The sequence below is a fragment of the Chiloscyllium punctatum genome, chromosome 45 (assembly GCF_047496795.1).
Source record: "Chiloscyllium punctatum isolate Juve2018m chromosome 45, sChiPun1.3, whole genome shotgun sequence".
NCBI lineage: Eukaryota > Metazoa > Chordata > Chondrichthyes > Orectolobiformes > Hemiscylliidae > Chiloscyllium > Chiloscyllium punctatum.
The window spans coordinates 51,503,339-51,520,429 of record NC_092783.1 but is presented as its reverse complement, the minus strand read 5'-3'; the positions used below and the strand labels follow the sequence as shown (position 1 = coordinate 51,520,429).

The following is a 17,091-nucleotide window of genomic DNA, read 5'->3' as shown; positions in this document are numbered from 1 at the left end:
CTGTCTCTGAGACATTAGGGTATGAGTTCCAGTCCCAGCACAGAACTTAGATAAAGTCCGACATTCCAGTAATGAATGAATAAAGATGTTATCTTTTGGACAGCATGTTAAACTGAGGCCTTGACCCGTCTGTCCTTGACATACTCCCTTGAAGCACAGCAGCGGTGCAATACACCGTGAGATAGCCAATATTTATCCTAACGAAAGAAACAGATCGTCTGGACATTATCAGTTTGCTGTTTGTGGGAGCCTGTTATGCTAAAATCTTGCTGCATTCCTGATACAAGTACTTCATTGGATGAAAAGTCCTTTCAGATGTCTTATTATTTAAAAACAAATCTTATGGAGGCACCACAGGGTGTGGAGTGTTTAATTTCCCCCTCCAACTCTATTTTGATTTAATCCCTGCCCTCCCTTTTACTTTTTTGATCACTTAGCATTGCTCATTATTGAGAAGGGATTGTCACTGCCATTCGGGGTGTTCCCTTTCTACCTGGTGGTGGAAAATGAATAAAGTTTTCTGCACATGATGTTTTTTCCTCTGTGTCCTACACCAGCACACACAACATTGATGCTGGGGAAAATAAGCACTACCGCTGTTTGGCGGTAATGTTGGGGGGTGGCATTATATTAAATAAAAGAAAGAAAAGAAGTAAAAATATAAATAAGGATTTAGAATCTCCCCAGTTCAGAGGATAAAGAGAAAATATATAAAAGAGGAATGTCAAATCTCCAAAAAAAAACCAAATCTTATTTAATTACAAATCCAAAACTTAGCTTCCCCCTTCCTTTAGAAGAATAAGCTATACTACAATGAAGGATTTGCTAAAATATCTTCCAATTCATCCTTTTTAGATATGTTTTGGCACACCTCTGGAGCAGGTGGGACTTTGACACAGGTATCCTGTCTCAGAGGCAGGGAGATTACCACTGCACCAAAGCAGTTTCTGTTAGATATTTTCTAATTAGTCTGTTCAGGGCTATCACTACACAACTCTAGAGTAGGTGGGACTTGAACCCAAGTCTTTCTCAGGGACACTGCCACTGCGCCACAATAGCACTACGATGCTCTGCTAATTTTTTTTTAAAAAAGATACAGAAACCAAAAGTGCCATTAGACACAACTAAATTTCTCTCCCCTATTGCCAAATCACTGATGGCTTTATTTTATCAATTAACCAGCAGTCGTCAATGACCTGTGTTTTCCAATTGATTAAGTTACAAGCAGAGCCCATTAAGTAAAAACAGGGCTCTGTAACTGGACCCTATTAATTGTTTTCAGGAGTTTCAACTCAGAAGTAGTAATTACTGCTGGAACATGTCTGGCCTTGGAATGTCTTTGGCTTGCTTCTTGTTATTCCATCTGCATCCCTTCTCTTTTAGCCACATTTGGTCAAATTGCCTGTCCTTTTCACAGATCGACGTCAATGTTGATCTTCACAGTAACATCACCGGATGATAAAATGCTTCATCCAGTGACGAGCAGCAAGTGAAGGACCTCCCGCAGGAGACTGACCAGCACGCCACACGAAACAGAAACCTCCCTTCTGCACTTGGGTGGTAACCAAATAGGAAACAATTCTAGTTTGGGCTGGAATGCAACTTTTCATCTCACTTCACGTAAAGTACGATCAGTTGGGATTTATCACCATTCTGAGGATGTTGCATTTACGCAAATTCGTCATACAATAGCAGGAAGGGCAAGGATTCTGGGAAGATCCATCAACTATTTCATAGAAATAAGGAAATATAAATACTTCTGTCTTCTACATTTTCTGAATTGTAAAACTGAATTAGTCATTGGCAAGTTAAAGATGTTATTTCCGTGCATTTAATCCTAATCTGAAGACAGCAAAGTAAAATGAGTTTGTTTTCAGAAACCAATACAAAGTATCTCTTTCATAATTCTAGGATGGACTCTTGAACATAATGTTATTCCAGACTTTACAAACAGTTTACTGGTTCTCTATTAAGATGACGGCAGAGTGAACCTTATCACGTTTCCTCAATTTCATTCTGCCATTGAAAAATTGCATGTTTTCAAGTTTAATTGCATAAGTGAAACTAGGTTGTTTTGATTAGCTATGAACACTGGTGGCATGGTGGTGCAGTGTTTAGCGTTGCTGCTTCTCAGTGCCAAAGTCCCAGGCTCGATTCCAGCCTTGGGCAACTGTCTGTGTGGCGTTTGCACATTCTTCCCCCTGTCTGCGTGGGTTTCCTCCCACAGTCACAAAGATGTGCAGGCCAGGTGAATTGGCCATGGTAAATTGCGATGCATTAATCAGAGGGAGGGGGTGTCTGGGTGGGTTGCTCTTCGAAGGGTCATTGTGGACTTGTTGGGCCGAAGGGCCAGTTCCCACTCTGTAGGGAACCTAATCTAATCATTCAACTGTGAAATCAGATTGTGATTCTGCCATGTTATGAAATTCATTGACAAATTGAGGTGGAATGCTAGCACAGATTGTTCTAATATGGATATGAATGGCATAATAAACTTCACAGTCTGCAACTTCAAAACAGCTTACCCAAAGAGACCTTGGATATCTATGTGTCTTAAGTATCTTGGCAGAGAGGGAAATTTGAACCCTCTTCCAAGGTTCAGAGACAATACAGTGAATCTAACGTTGCAAAGTATCTTAATTACACATCAATTGCATTTTTAAAAGTGTTCAGATGCTGAGTATTTATTCTCATGTGTACATTCATCCTCATTTGTGTTCCTAAATAACGAGTTGAGGTGGTTCCTGCTCAGGTTCTGTCTGCACTTCAGCCCTACATTCCTGACTGTTGGCCACTGCAAAGTGGGAGGCAATTAATCCCAACACCCAGGGTATGTTTTGGGGACCTGGGTTCGAATCCTACGAGGGCAAATGGTGGAATTTTAATGCAACTTTTAAACTTTGGAATTGAAGATCAAAGGATGACCATGAAACTGTTGCCGAGTGTTGGAGAAAAACCCATCTGGCTCACAAGTGTTCTGGCCTACTTGTGATCCCAGACCCATAGCAACGTGGTTGACTCTCAACTGCCCTCTGGGAAATGAATGCTGGCTTAGCCAGCAATGTCGAAACATGTGGCGCTGGAAAAGCACAGCAGATCAGGCAGAACCTGAGGAGCAGGAGAGTTGACATTTCGGGCATAAGTCCTTCATCAGGAATATGGCGGAAGTGGGTGAAATGGGGCTAGGAAATTAATAGGAGGGTGAGTGTGGGGATGGGGATGAAGGTAGCTGGGAAGGTGATAGATGGATGCAGGTGGGGGTGATGGTGATAGGTCTGAGTGGAGGATGGAGCGGATAAGTGGGATGGAAGATGTGCAGGTAGGTCAGGTCAAGAGGGCGGAGTTGAGTTAGAGGGTAGTATCTGGGATGAGGGGGTAGGGGAGATTTGGAAACTGGTGATGTCGACGTTGATGCTGTGTGTTTGGAGGGTCCCAAGGCGGAAGGTGAAGTGTTCTTCCTCCAGGCATCAGGTGGCTTGGATTTAGCGGTGCAGGAGGCCCAGGATTTGCACATGCTTGGAGGAGTGGGAAGGGGAGTTGAAGTGGTCAGTTAGAGGGCAGTGGGATTGTTGGTGCGTGTGTCCCAGAGATATTCCCTGAACCATTCTGTGAATTGGTGTCCTGAGTCCCCAATGTAGAGGAGATCATGTCGAGAGCAATGGACAGAGCAGATGAGGTGTTTGGATGTGCAAGAAAATCTCTGCCAGATGTCGAAGGATCTTTTGGTGTATTGGAGGGAGGGGGGAGGTGCGGATGCAGGTTTTCCGCTTCTTGCGACGGCAAGGGAAGGGGCCGGGGAGTGGAGGGTGGGTTGGTGGATGGCATGAACCTAACAAGAGGGTCATGGAGGGAATGGTCTCTGCAGAATGGGGTATGGAGGGAAATATCTCTGCTGGTTGGGCATGACTGTAGGTGATGGAAATGGCGGAGGATAATGTGTCATATCCAAAGATTACTGGGGTGGAAGGAGCAGGGGGTTTTATCCCTCTTGCAGTTGGAAGAGTGGGGTTAAAGGGCAGAGGTGCGGAAAGTGGAGGAGATGTACTGGAGGGCATGTTGATCATGAGGGAGGGAAAATTGCGGTCCTTGAAATAAAAGGCCAGCTAGGATGTCCTGGAATGGAATTGCTCTTCCAGGGAGCAGATATGGTGGTGGCAGAGGATTTGGGAATAAGGGATAGCATTTTTCCAGGAGGGGTGGTGGGAGGAGATGTGTTCCATATACCTGTGGCAGTTGGTGGATTTGAAGTAGATGTCATGTTGTGTTAGTCACAGAGAGGTCCAGGAAGGGGAGGGAAGTGTCCAAGATGGTCCAGGTGAACTCAAAGTCAGGGTGGAAGGTGTTTGTGAAGTTGATGAACTGTTCAACCTCCTTGTTGGAGCACGAGGTAGTGCCGATACAGTCATCGATATAACGGAGGAAAATGTGGACGATGGTACCAGTGTAACTGCGGAAGATGGACTGTTCTACATATCCTATGAAGAGGCAGGCATGGCTGAGGCCCATGTGAGTGCCCATGGATACCCCTTTGGTCTGAAGGAAGTGGGAGGATTCAAAGGAGACGTTGTTGAGGGTGAGGACCAGTTCCGCCAATTGAATGAATGTTTCAGTGGAGGGATACTGGTTGGGTTGGCAGGAGAGGAAGAAACAGAGGGCTTGGAGGCTTTTGCCATGGGGATGGATGTAGATAGGGAATGGATGCCCATGGTGAAGATGAGGCGTTGGGGGCAAACAATGCTCTCATCCTGTGAATAGACAGTAAAAGAAAGCGATGGAAAGTCCTCCTATGGGTCTGCTCCTGAACCAGGTCTGATCGCCTGTCTTCTGTGGTAACATTTGCATTGAGGTTTCCCTAGAAAGGGGACAGTGTCTCCCTGGCACACTTGAGATCTGTCATGAGTGGTAGTACTCTGGTAAGCATGGTGGCTCAGTAGCTAGCATGCTGCCACAAAGTGCCAGGGACCCAGGTTTGATTCTGTGTGGAGTTTGTACATTCTCTCTGTGTCTGCATGGGTTTCCACTGGGTGCTCCGGTTTCCTCCCACAGTCCATTGATGTGCAAGTTAGGTGCATTGGCCTTACTAAATTATTCCGTATTGTCCAGGGTTATGAACGCTTGATGGATTACCCAAGGTAAATGTGGGTTTACGGGGATAGGGTTGACGGGTGTGATGCTCTTCAGAGGGTCGGTGTAGACTCAAGGGGCTGAATGGTCTCTTTCCGCACTGTAGGGATTCTATGGTGAATACACTGGGACTGTGGTTCATCATCAGCACCCAAACCCCAATTACTACTATAAACTTTGAAATTTTCCTTTGAGATATTTTTTTACTGTACTGTTTTGAGTGATATCACTTGTTAATTGTATTTAATATTTTGCAAAACAAAGTATACAAGAGCATATGAACTTTGTAATTGAAAATGTATATTATGTAATGTGTCTATAAATAAAAGCTTTTACCTTTATAAAGACTTAGTTCCTTTGCGTTCTAACAGAGCATCCATCAATCTTTAATATTGAAGAAAACCATTCCATTATCTTGTTTGACTTATGAAGCTAAAAGGTTGTTTAGAAGTTGTTAACCATTATTAAACTTCCATTTATAAAATATGTTAAAGCGATGGCAATTCACTTATTTATTTCAGAATAAATACTCATGGAATTAATAGATAAAGTTAAAAAAAGTGACAATTTTGCAATGCTTTGCTTTTGAAATTGTAACTTTCAGTTCACTTACAGGATGTAGTTCGTTTCAAAACATAGTTCCTTTGCAAATTCTAAGTAACCTTAGCAACAATCAGACATTTAGCATGTCTCTAGAGTTTTGAGAAGTTGACTTATTCAACATTTTGACTATTTGCTGTAAGTAAACTTCCTCTTCCTCACTTCACTACCCAATTTATGTGTAATTAGAAGCTAAGGAAACCCTAGGGTAACATTTTCAAGATAATGTGTCACCCCACCCACAGATACTTCCTGAGCTGCATTTTAAATTTCCTTTGCTACCCTTTGGCCGAGGCTCTCTTTGATGTTACTTCAACACATCCGTCAGTAAATCCTACAAAATGGTTTCCTACATCATCTGGAATCCTGATTAGGAACATGTCTAGCCTGTGGAAACTTGGCACGAGCACACAGCTTTTCCAGCAACTGCATTATTAGCAATATCTTCACGTACAGCACGGAGAAAAATGTTACAAGGTGCTTTGCAGATATTGGAGCAGACCCACAGATCTCTGGGACACCCAGACCAACTAACCCAACCACCTCGTGGCTCAACACTTCAACTCCCCCTCCCACTCCACCAAGGACATGCAGGTCCTTTGGACTCCTCCATCGCCAGACCATAGCAACACGACGGCTGGAGGAAGAGCGCCTCATCTTCCGCCTAGGAATCCTCCAACCACAAGGGATGAACTCAGATTTCTCCAGAGGGGGATGATAGGAGAGGTGGGTAAGGCATGGTCAGATACAGATTGCGAGAAACTCTCACATGAGAGGGTGACAAGATGCTGAAATGCTGCCTCTCCACCCTCCAGTCAGTGAAAGTGCTGGTCACCTCTGGTGACTTACAGTCCTGTGCTGTCTGATAGCTCCAGGCTCAATCTTCTCATGCAGCTGAAAAGTCAGCAAAACAATTAATATGAGGTGTCTTTATAGTACCAGCAGCACCTATTTGTACGAAGCCCAGATCATGCAAAAGACCTGTTCAAGAAGTATTTTCCTCCCAAATTTACCTGTGTCTTTACATATTCTTTTCTTCTATTTGGAGCTGTGTTCTTTTAGAGTAACACTGCTTAAATGTCCTTCACTAGCAGGCATTTACTGACCCCCACTTATACTCATTGTTAACTGGACATGGTAGAGGCAGGTACAATTACAACATTTAAAAGACATTTCGGAGAAAGTGAGGACTGCAGATGCTGGAGATCAGAGCTGAAAATGTGTTGCTGGAAAAGCGCAGCAGGTCAGGCAGCATCCAAGGAGCAGGAGAATCGATTTTTCGGGCATGAGCCCTTCTTCAGGAATGAGCAAAGTGTGCCAAGCAGGCTAAGATAAAAGGTGGGGAGGAGGGACTTGGGGGAGGGGTGTTGGAAATGTGATAGGTGATGGGAGGTTAAGGTGAGGGTGATAGGCCGGAGTGGGGGTGGGGGGCGGAGAGGTCAGGAAGAAGATTGCAGGTTAGGAAGGTGGTGCTGAATTCGAGGGTTGGGACTGAGACAAGGTGGGGGGAGGGGAAATGAGGAAAGTGGAGAAATCTGAGTTCATCCCTTGTGGTTGGAGGGTTCCTAGGCGGAAGATGAGGCGCTCTTCCTCCAGCCGTCGTGTTGCTATGGTCTGGCGATGGAGGAGTCCAAGGACCTGCATGTCCTTGGTGGAGTGGGAGGGGGAGTTGAAGTGTTGAGCCACGGGGTGGTTGGGTTGGTTGGTCCGGGTGTCCCAGAGGTGTTCTCTGAAACGTTCCGCAAGTAGGCGGCCTGTCTCCCCAATATAGAAGAGGCCACATCGGGTGCAGCGGATGCAGTAAATGATGCGTGTGGAGGTGCAGATGAATTTGTGGTGGATATGGAAGGATCCCTTGGGGGGAAGTAAGGAGTGAGATGTGGGCGCAAGTTTTGCATTTCTTGCAGTTGCAGGGGAAGGTGCCGGGAGTGGATGTTATGTTGGGTGGGGGGTGTGGACCTGACGAGGGAGTCATGGAGGGAGTGGTCTTTTCGGAATGCTGATAGGGGAGGGGAGGGAAATATATCCCTGGTGGTGGGGTCCGTTTGGAGGTGGCGGAAATGATGACGGATGATACGATGTATATGGAGGTTGGTGGGGTGATAGGTGAGGACCAGTGGGGTTCTGTCCTGGTGGCGATTGGAGGGGCGGGGCTCAAGGGCGGAGGAGCGGGAAGTGGAGGAGATGCGGTGGAGGGCATCGTCGACCACGTCTGGGAGGATATTGCAGACCCTCCAACCACAAGGGATGAACTCAGATTTCTCCAATTTCCTCAATTCCCCTCCCCCCACCTTGTCTCAGTCCCAACCCTCGAACTCAGCACCACCTTCCTAACCTGCAATCTTCTTCCTGACCTCTCCGCCCCCACCCCCACTCCGCCCCATCACCCTCACCTTAACCTCCTTCCACCTATCGCATTTCCAACGCCCATCCCCCAAGTCCCTCCTCCCTACCTTTTACCTTAGCCTGCTTGGCACACTTTCCTCATTCCTGAAGAAGGGCTCATGCCCGAAACGTCAATTCTCCTGCTCCTTGGATGTGGCCTGACCTGATGCTTTTCCAGCAACACATTTTCAGCTTTAAAAGACATTTAGACAGGTACATGGATAGGAAAGGTTTAGAGACACATGAAGCAAATGCAGGCAAATAGGGTTAGTTTAGTTGAGAAAATGTGGTCAACATGGACAAATGTTACCATGCTGTATACCTCTTTGACTCTAAGAACATTATGCCTTTTAATTGCACATTCAAAGACTCATTCACTGTTATTGCTTAATAGAATAGATTAGACTTCTGGGAATTAAAGACAGCTGGGTCTCACCCACCACCCAATTATAATGTTTGTTCGAACACACCACCCTTCAATCTCCATCAAGTTTTGTTTTTATTTTGGCTGCCTTTTCTGAAAAATGAATGTTTCTTTCCAGAGCATGAGGTTCCAAAAGTAGTATGAAAGTGAAAGAGATTATCTTTTGGGACAGTTAACAAAATATGGACTTCAGAAGATCGTAAAAATAGGCAAATATCTACACTGCTTCCTGGCACAAGATCGTATGACAGTTATAACCATTTAGATTAGTGGTGTTGGAAGAGCACAGCAGTTCAGGCAGCATCCAAGGAGCTTCGAAATCGACGTTTCGGGCAAAAGACCTTCATCAGGAATAAAGGCAGAGAGCCTGAAGCGTGGAGAGATAAGCTAGAGGAGGGTGGGGGTGGGGAGAAAGTAGCATGGAGTACAATAGGTGAGTGGGGGAGGGGATGAAGGTGATAGGTCAGGGAGGAGAGGGTAGAGTGGATAGGTGGAAAAGATGGACTTCAACAGTTTCCTCATTTCCCCTTCCCCTACCTCACCCTGGTTCCAAACTACCAGCTCAGCACTGACCCCATGACTTGTCCGGACTTGTCCTACCTGCCTATCCACTCCACCCTCTCCTCCCTGACCTATCACCTTCATCCCCTCCCCCACTCACCCATTGTACTCTATGCTACTCTCTCCCCACCCCCACCCCCACCCCCACCCTCCTCTAGCTTATCTCTCCACACTTCAGGCTCATTGCCTTTATTCCTGATGAAGGGCTTTTGCCCGAAACGCCGATTTCAAAGCTCCTTGGATGCTGCCTGAACTGCTGTGCACTTCCAGCACCACTAATCCAGAATTTGGTTTCCAGCATCTGCAGTCATTGTTTTTACCTAGTTACAACCATTTGGTCCATCTTCATATTTCTGTTCAATGCACACCACCTTCAAAGATTAGATTCTGAACAGTGTGGAAACAAGCCCTTCAGCCCAACAAGTCCACACCGACCTTCGAAGAATAACCCACCCAGTCCCATTTCCCTCTGACTAATGCACCTAACACTCTGGGCAATTTAGCATGGCCAATTCACCTGACCTGCACATCTTTGGACTGTGGGAGGAAACTGGAGCACCTGGAGGAAACCCATGCAGACACGGGGAGAATGTGCAAACTCCACACAGATAGTCATAAGGTTGGAATTGAACCTGGGACCCTGGTGCTGTGAGGCAGCAGTGCTAACCACTGAGCCACCGTGCCACCCATTAGATAGCTCCTAGAGAAGGATAAAAAAATTGAACACAAAATCTAGGAGCAGGAGTAGGTAATTTGTCACCTTGAGCTTCCTGCCCTATTCAGGAGCTGATCTGATTCTGGCCTTAACTTTAGAATATAAAAAGAAGAGCAGAGGAGTAGGCTATTCTGCCCCTTGAGCCCATTTCACCATTGAGGGAAGAGTCAGATGTTGCCTGATGGAAACATCAATTATTGCTTGAATAATTAAATGATTTTCTGCTTATGAGCTGGATTCTAAGTGAATGCTGAGCTGTAATGCCTGCAGACAGGCTCCAGAGGAAGCAACAGCCTCAGACAAAGTGGGTGAAGTGAATAGAATTTGTGCAGCATTCTATCCATGTTACATTTCCATTCGCATACTGTTTTACTAATTGTTACAGGGGTACAAAGCTATCGTGCTGGAAAATGGTATTTGAATCAATGGATGCTTGATCACAGATGGGTCGAAGAGTCTCTGTCTCTCCTCTAAAAACTCTATGGCTCTAATTTTTTTGGGGGGGAAGCAGCCTGGACAGCCACTTGCAAACTACGTGCAGGATTCAAGGATACAAGGCAAAACTTATCCAACTTATTGTTCTACGTCCAAAAACATGCAAATCAAAGCTGCATGATTCTCTCCTCCCCCAGTGCTCCCAATAACTGCCCCTCCAGTCTTCCTTCATGACTCAGAGCAGATTCGGCTGATCAGACCTTGTACTGCCCCTCGGCACTAACTCCAGAGATTTGAATACTCTCTAGATTCCGGCCAGCAGAGATGAGTTTTGTATTACAAGTACAGTCTAAACAAAGCATAATCAAATTTGATCAGGACCTCTTTTGGCGTCTCTATCTGCTTTTCTTTGTTGTTCAAAAATTTCAATGTTTAGTCAAAAGGATGTCAATTTACTAAAACCAGCTGGTAAAAATATGTCAAACACTTTCCATGATTTTTCATGTTCACGCTTCAAGTGGAAAACTTCAAATTATGCAAACAGAAAGCCTTGCTGAAACAAAATGTTCTATCACATGAGCTTTGGGTTAGGAGAGGTATAAAACATTCCCATACCTGCCAGTTTGAAAAACTAGTGAAAACTTCAAAAAAGCTCATGATTTCTATACATCCTTACGATGTTACATGACAACAAATAGATTTACTGAAAGAAAAGTGGGGCTGTACACTATATGGGGTAATGCTTGTTGCATTACATAGACTTGTTACGTCGGGGTCAGCGTTTGTTCTACATGGACTTGGCCTCCTTGTATACAGACCAGACCTGTGCATTAAATTTAATCAACATCCATCACCTATCGGAGTTTCTTTGGAATGGACAAAAAAAATTGAACATAAAAATTAGGAAGGGAAATAGATAATTTGTAACATTGAGCCCTCTGCCCCATGATCAAAAGAATAATGACTGATCTGATTCAGGCCTTAACATTTGAATATTACAAAGTAATGCAAGAGTAGGCTATTCAAACCTTTGAACGCACTCCACTATTCAGTGAGACTATAGCTGATCTTTGACTTCAACATTATTTTCCTGCACCATCCGTGTATTCCTAATGTTCTTTAACATGTAGACATTTTTATCTCATAGTCAACAAGTAAGTCTTGCAAGCCCTCTGGGCTAGACAATTCCAAAGATTCACCACCCTGAGTGAAGAAATTCCTCATCAGTCCCAAATGGGCTACCCCTTATCTGAGACTTTGGCACTTGATTGTAGATCACCCCAAACCGGGGATGGGTGGCGGGGGGGGGGGGGGGGGGGGGGGGGGGGGGGCGGAAGGTGGGGGAGGTATCCTTCCTGCATCTACCATGTTGAGTCCTGTAAGATCTCGACATACTAGAATAAAATCACCTCGCTCTTCTCAACTCCAGAGAATTAAAGGCCCAATCTATTTAATATTTTTGCATGGGACAGTTCCTCCATCCCAGACATTATTTGGTGAACCTTTGTTGCTTTCCTTCTATGGCAAGTCTGTTTTTCTTTAGGGAAACAGAGAAAAATTGCTTACAATACTTTCGGTGTAGTCTCACCAAGGATCTACATAATTGCAGTGAAATTCGAGTTAATGCTTTGAGTCCAGTGACCCTTCAGAAGTGTTCTGAAGATGTGTCACTAGATCCAAAATGTTAACTCTGGTTTCTCTCCACAGATGCTGCTAGGCCAGCTGAGTTTTCCAGCAATTTCTGCTTTTGCTTCTGATTTCCAGTATCTACAGTTCTTTCTGTTGTTTACGTAGTTGCCGTCCTATCCTTAAATCCACTTGTAACAAGTCCAGCATATCATTTGCTTACTTATTTGTCTGTTGCACTTGTATGTTAACTTTCAATAACTCATGAACAAGGACACCCAAGTCCCTTTGAAGTTCAACACTTCCCAGTCTCTCTCCATTTGCATATTTTTATTTTTTTACCGAAGTGGATAACCTCATGTTTCTCCACATTGTATTCCATCAGCCAGAATTTTGCTCATTCACTTAGACTCTCCAAATCCCCTGCAAGTGTCTTCATATTCTTCTCACAACTCACCCTCTCATCTCGTTGTGTATCATCTGCAAGACTGGAAATGTTACATTTCTTCCCCACATCCAAATCATTGACTAAGACTCTGAATAGCTGGGACCCCTGCAACAATCCTTGAGATATAGTACCAGTTGTCATGACATGCCAATGTGAAAATGGCCCATTTATTCAGACTTCCCACTTTTTTGTCCATTAACCAGTTCTCAATCCATATCAGGACATTTCCCCAAATCCCTTGTGTATGAATTTTGTTTACCAACCTCTTGCCTGCAGATTTATAAGACACCTTCTGATAATCAAAATATATATCAAATGTATACCTTAACTCTTCTACAATCTCACTAAACTCCAACTGGATTGTTAAAAATTATTTCCTTTTCATGAATTCCCAAACACCCATCTCCATTTTCTTGTCTGCATGCCCATAACCCTTGGCTTTTTTGGTAATCAAAGCTCTAACTCACTCAGTTTTGAATACATTCAATATCAGCACAAGGTAAACTAAAATGTGACCTCAAGCTGAGGGGATGGACAGGAAAGGTGACCATCCAGTGTTCTGGGGTACCTGACCTGTACGCATTGGTTAGAATACTTCAAACAAGTGATTGACTTTGGGGCCACTTTGAGCCCTAGAATTAAATTATATTAACAAGTGTTTGGAGACATAGAGGGAAATTCTTGTTAGGAAGATGTCTTCTTCAGATGGAAGGTGGACCATGAATGATGGGAAGAAGACTGGAGGAAAGAATTCCTTCACACTTTGCTGGAATACAGAATACTGTCATCGCAAATTAGTGAGTTCAACACACTGTGTGCCAACCATACACTTGACCGCCTATTTTCGGTATCTCTGGCTACAGGCTCCAACATATTATAAGCTTCCCCTGCTCACCGAGGAAGAGATTTCCATAGACTAGTGAACCTCAGAAAATGTAGTTCCTCATCACAGTCTTAAAAGAAAGGGATCTCTAATTTTTAAACCTTTACTCCGAATTTTAGCCGGATCCATAAGGGGATACCTTAACTCCATCAAGTCTCCTCAGGATTTTATTGTTTCAAAAAAAACTTTTCATTCTTCTAAACCCTCATCAGTATGGATTCAAACTGCTCACATTTTCCTCATCAGATATCCCCATCATGCCAAGAGTCAGTTGAATTAACCTTCACTGAACAATATTACCCCCATTATAATGAAAATATATTCTTCTCAAGGAAAAAGACCACTGTACATAGTACTTCTGATGTTCCTTCACCAAGTTCCAGTGCAACTGTAGTAACATTCTCCCACTTTTATCCTCAATTTCCCCGTTAATAAATGGCATCATTCCATGTGCCTTCCTAATCCTTGCTGCACCTTTGTGATTCATGTAAGAGGACACCCAGATCCCTATGTACAATCTTGCTCAATATAAATAACATTCTGTTTTTGTGTGCTTGCTGCATTCCACATTTTGCTCTGCCTGCCAATGTTTTGCCTGTGAGTTAACCTGTCCAAATCCCTTCACAGAGACTATGTGCTCATGATAACATACTTCTTAGTTACCTTTGTGTCACCTGCTAATGTCAGTATTATCAATTCAGTCCCTTCATCCAAGTCATTCAATTTTGTTATTAGTTCACGCGATGACTATTGCCATAATTTATTGCTCATTAAGTTGGAAATGTCTGTAGCTGAGGCATCAATACTACTCCTTGTGGCATACTAAAGCTTGCCAACTTGAACATAGCCCAGTTTCTCAACTGCACCCCTTCTTATTAGCTAAACAATCTACTATCTGGTGTTAATGTCATTACATACCACATGAGATGTTACTTTGTGTGGTGACCTTTGATGTGACACCTTATGAAATGCCTTTTAGAAATCCAATTATATCACATCCATAAAGCTTCTCCTATATTCACCTTGCCCATTTAGCATGAGACCAAGTTTGTTCTGCCTTTTGTGTTGACTATTGACTGACTTCCTGCTTAAAATTTCATTCTCTCTCCCCCTTCATGTTCCTGACATTATTTGTACATTAAAATAGTAACAGCTTATTTGCAGTGACAGAAAAACCCAAATAAAAGGCTGGAATGGGACCTGGGTTTGATTCCAGCCTTGGGTGACTGTCTGTGTGGAGTTTGCACATTCTCCCCATGTCTGCAGGGTTTCCTGTGGGTGCTCCGGTTTCCTCCCACAGTCCAAAGATGTGCAAGTCAGATGGATTGGCCATGCTAAATTGCCATAGTGTTAGGTGCATTAGTCAGAGGGAAATACGTCTGGGTGGGTGGGTTGGTGTGCACTGGTTGGGCCAAATAGCCTAATTCCACACTGTAGTGAATCTAATCAATTAGAAATTTAATAATGTCTAAATAAACAATTGCTTAAAATTTACTTGTAATATCATGTAAGATCTACATTCATCAACAAAGTACAGATACCTGACGAGTTTTCAAGAAGAAGCTAGTCGGTAATAAATAGGTCCTATAAGTTTCAGCTGAGTGACAGGGGAAAGCGTGATGATTGGGTATGTTTTGTGTAATTTAATAACGTTTGCAGAAAATAAAACCACACTGCCTCATTGGATGATCACAGATGAGCTAAATCAGCATGTGTTTTTCAAATGAATGCAAGTAGTCAAAAACTGAATTCAAAATGCTGTCAGTGTAAAATAAGAACAATTTTAATGATAGTGTTGGTTAATTTACCCTAAAAGTCTATTCTAACTATAGCATGGTACTTCTGCATGGCCATAACCTTTAACGATTTCAAACCTACCAAATGGACACAATTTCCCCCTATTTTAATGTTGTTTATAAGATATTTTCCTGCCTTTCACAGATGGAGATTTCTCCTCCATCATCTTCTAATCCGTAAAAGACTTCTACATCTTTACACCTGCTTTTCTGAAAGGGATTCTTGCTTGATTGGTTATGCCTGGCTTCCACCCGAATGGATCAGAATCTATTGGGGACTGAGGCAGCAGCATCTGATGAAATAGAATAGAATAGCCTTTACTGTCACATGCACTCTATTGAGTGCAGTGAAAAATTTGTAAGGTCACCTCTCGGCACTATATTAGGTAGTGTGTGCCGAGGTACAGATACTTTGTGCTGTCACAGAATTGAAATAGTAAAAAAGAATATTAGTACGGAGTTGGAAATGGCAGTGAAAATCAATCAGAAAATGGAACAATCAGACATTGTGGCAGGGAAAGGAGTGTGGCATTGCAGAGGTTTGTTGGAAATTGAATTGGGACCATTTGTGTTGAAGGAAGGACGGGTCAAGGATTTCACTCTACAACAATTGAGCTGAATGGTTCACTGCAATAGCTCAGAGGTGCTTAAATTCCTGTTGGATTTTAGCAAACAGAAATAAAATAAAACAAAGACCCACGGAGGCTGGAGATCTGAAATAAAAACAATAGTTGTTGGAGAAACTCAATAGGTCTGGCATCTGTGGAGAGAAAATAGTCCAGTGACCTTTCAAGTTCTGAAGCCCTGAAATGTTTACAGTTTCCTCTCCACAGAAGCTGCCAGAAATACACAGGCACTGGCTCCGCAAATATGTCTGTTGTAAAGCAGAGGAATTGTTTCTATGCTGTCCAATAGTATTGGAATGGTATTATGGACCCTATTCTTATTGGTACTTAACTATTCCTAGGTACTTCATTGAATAGCTGCCTAGAAATGTCCTTAGAAATTATTGTTAGAATCTCTCCCAATTTAATATTTTGTTATTATAATGTTTTTTGTAATTTTCCTTTCATATTGCTTAGCAACTTATTGTGTTATTAAATACTTCCTCTGATTTTCTGCTTTATAATCTTCTCCATAGTAGTTGACTTATGCTCTCTCCCAGGCCAGTTACTGATGTCCATTAGTGATAGAGCGCAAGCCAAGAACCTGGTGGGCATCCCATTTTAGAAAAATGTGTTGCACGAAAGTTGAATAATGTGATCGAAAGGAACAGCAGATGAGAAAAGAACCTGCTGCTGGCGTAGAGCTTCACAGAGAGCACGAAAGATCTGTTCTCTGACACCAGTTAGCTAAGATTTTGAAAACACTAAATGCACCAACATAGGATGATTGAGAAACTCTTAGCAATTTCCAGTTACAGCAGCCTTTCCCAAATGTTTTCCCTTTGTGGCTCCATTTCGAGGTTTGAAAACAGTCACAACACCTGGGTGGGTGGTGAGGTTGGGAGAGGAGGAGACACCATTAGAGAAGGGGAAAGTGAAGGCTTGGCCAATGCTGCCTTGGAGCTTAATCCCACAGGGTCCTGGTCACTGCTTTAGGAAATTGTGACATGGAAATTAAGGGACTGGGGACATGGACTCATTGTGATGGCTGTCATGTGAGGTTTGGTTGGATGTCAGTTCAACCAAACCCAGCATGAGTCAGCCAGAGCATGTAAAAAAAAACATTGAGCATTATCATTACATTAAACATTGTCTTAGCAAAGTATAATTAGTCTCTGCTCTGCCCATAATCTACAATTATACTTGTAATTGTGCATATTCATGTTTGCAGCTGGCACCCAGTCAGACGTCCGCCCCAGTCATACATTCAATTACATTTTCCCAACATAATCAAATATTTAAAACACCTACCATCAGCATAATGCCTTGCACAAAGGTGTAAGCAATTCAATTTTTCTTACTTTACACGCTGACCTTAACTTATTTATGAGCTCTTGCACTCAGAAATGATCCCAGAGGTTCCAATTTGAGCAAAAAAAAAGACTGAGGGAGAGATGGCTGTTTAAGTAACTGGATCAGCCTTCCAGGG

The 17,091-nt window shown here is 43.3% G+C and overlaps 1 protein-coding gene across 1 annotated transcript in view; it reads right to left on the bottom strand.

Annotated features, from left to right (window-relative positions):
• LOC140467419 (N-fatty-acyl-amino acid synthase/hydrolase PM20D1-like) overlaps positions 1 to 17,091 on the bottom strand; it is a 79,738-nt gene that overhangs the window by 61,812 nt on the left and 835 nt on the right. The gene's annotated exons all lie outside the window — the stretch shown is intronic.